Raw genomic sequence first — 2,491 nt, forward strand, 5'->3', positions numbered from 1 at the left:
AGGATGGGTCAACCAAACATAGGAGAAATGTTTGACTCTAGTGATATTTGTAGTATTTCCTCACAAATCATATTTTTACCACTGTATGTGTGTTTATACAGCTGATAACTGATCTTTGATTTGAGCAGCCTACAAATATCAGGATTATGTCACTGTACACAGTGCTATTTCATCTTATAATCAACATGCAATTTATGAGTAAAGTACTTAATTTATTGGAGTCTGATAAGCTTCAATTCTGTACCTTTCCTGGTAATACTACAGCTCATTCAATAAAGGTGTGTATATCTCTACCTAAAAAAAAAGAAAATGATTGCTGTAACTGTCCACTCAAGTAGGAAGTGTAACTGCTTTTCCAGCTTTTGGTTTTCCTTGGGCACATGTTAATATCAACAACTAAGTTTATGCTGAAAAGAGCCTTCATTGGATGCAATTCTCAAAGAGAGATTTCTTTCCTTCCATCTTTATGTGGTGTAAAGACTGCCTAGAATGTGAGCACTGTGCTTTATAAAGGAAGCTGCTTCTGTAGATTTAGTATTGTATATCCTTGAATAATTCGATGATGTTTGAAGTGGAACATGAACCCAATGGTATCAGTTACAGTACCCTGTGTTTTCCTTCTTCTTTGCCAATAAAGTTGTATATAAAGGAAAAAAAAGATACTTAAATTTCTATGTACTCTTTTTATTTTTATTTTCCATGTACTCTTTTTTTCTTTTATTTTATATATTTTATATATTTTGTACAGGGTTTACAGGTTCTTACTATAGAGATTGAACTCAGTGGTCCTACTGTTTTCAGCCTCCTAAGTGCTGGGATTACAGGCACATGTCACTGTGCATCCCAATCACTGTCCTGGTCACTGTATCAGCGCACACTGGGAGCGGGAGTGGAATAGTATGCCAGGGATTGAACCCCAGTCCCTGCATCTACCTAAGCAGACACGTTAATCTGCTGAGCTATCTGGCTAGCCCTTTCAGTGTACTCTTATAAGCTAAACTATAATGATCTTTCAATTCTCATGTGAGATGCGTAAAAGAGAATAATATTTAAATTGATCATCTGCTAAGGAAATAGACCAATTATTAGACTTAATTCATTCCTCAATGAATTTTTTCTGACCATACATCATCAATTAAGAACAAGTGTTTAAGGTAAAGATTGAACAAAAACAGATTCTTCTAGTGGAGTTTACAGGATAGACTTAAAATATATACATACATACACACATACATACATACACACAGTGTCTGTATATGTAAAAAGAAGATTGAGAATTAATCACTGATTAAATCTAAATGATACTTTCCACAGGCAAGTCAGGATAACTTGTACCAACTTGTGTATAGAGAATTTCAACACAAGCTTACCATTAGCATATGAGCAGGTTTTGACTGTCTGAGAGCGTCATTCAGTGTTAAACTGTGCTCCCTTCTGAATTCCTTCTACCTTCCTGACACATGTTCCCTCAAATTTCCTCTTCACCAATCCCTCACTCTGGTTATGCAAATGATCTCAACAAACTTTGTTCTCTTTTTTTTCATTCATTTGTAGTTATCTCTTTTTTGTGTTTTTTTTTCTTGCAGAGCAACATTTCTGCTTTCTTTTTTCTTCCCTAAACTTCCACATTCCAGTCTTCTGTCAGCAGTAATGTATCTATCATTGTGGGTCCCTGAGAAATGGTGAACTTTTAAAAATGTATTTTAATATACATTATACTTGGCTCTGTAGATGCTGATAAAACCAATAGTAGTTCTCTCATTGCAACACAATGATTGGGTCTGATATTCTAGGCTGAATAGGTTGAAGAGGTTTGTAAATGCCAAACCATAACAAAAGCCATGATCATGTTCTTGGAAAACACACTAACAAGTTCTTCATACTAGTGGAAGTGTTTTTCACTCTAGTTGATCTTCAATGCCAAGGACACATGCATGTGCACATACACACACACACACACACACACACACACACACACACACACACACACCATTGAAACAGTAGAAAACAAGGCAACAAGTGGCCTTCAAAAGCTCTTCTTCTCCAAAACTGATCCCTTAGATATGGATGGGAAGACACCAAAAACCAAATAAATGAAGTGACTGAAGCAATAGAAGATACAGAAAAGCAGTTGCATAAGATGTTCAGCAAGCTTAAAGATGATTCAATAGATGAGGGACATAGAAAGAAATGCAAATAGCTTTAAAGAAGAAGCTAAAAAAAACTTTTAGGAATGAGAATGATACATGATATTGATGGCTTTGTTAGTAAAGAATTAGACATATCAAAACAAACAGAAATTCCAGACATCAAAGTTTCTGTTGAAAGTAAGAGCAGCAGAAATGAATGGAAGGATAAACTGTCAGAACTAGAATAAGGTTGGTGTAATACTCCTGTTTTTTTTCTCCATATCTTGTGCCCAAGTTTAAGGCTAAAGCAAGATGCTCAACATCAGAGTGTGGATACTTATGTGTCAATGAGGTCCCCACAC

At 35.5% G+C, this 2,491-nt stretch overlaps 1 pseudogene; it reads left to right on the plus strand.

Moving 5' to 3' along the window:
* Positions 1–1,996, plus strand: part of LOC101589414 — a 15,972-nt pseudogene extending 13,976 nt beyond the window's left edge.
* The last annotated feature ends 495 nt before the right edge of the window (positions 1,997–2,491 follow it).

This window comes from Octodon degus, unplaced genomic scaffold (genome assembly GCF_000260255.1).
Source record: "Octodon degus isolate 3935 unplaced genomic scaffold, OctDeg1.0 scaffold00060, whole genome shotgun sequence".
Classification (NCBI taxonomy): domain Eukaryota; kingdom Metazoa; phylum Chordata; class Mammalia; order Rodentia; family Octodontidae; genus Octodon; species Octodon degus.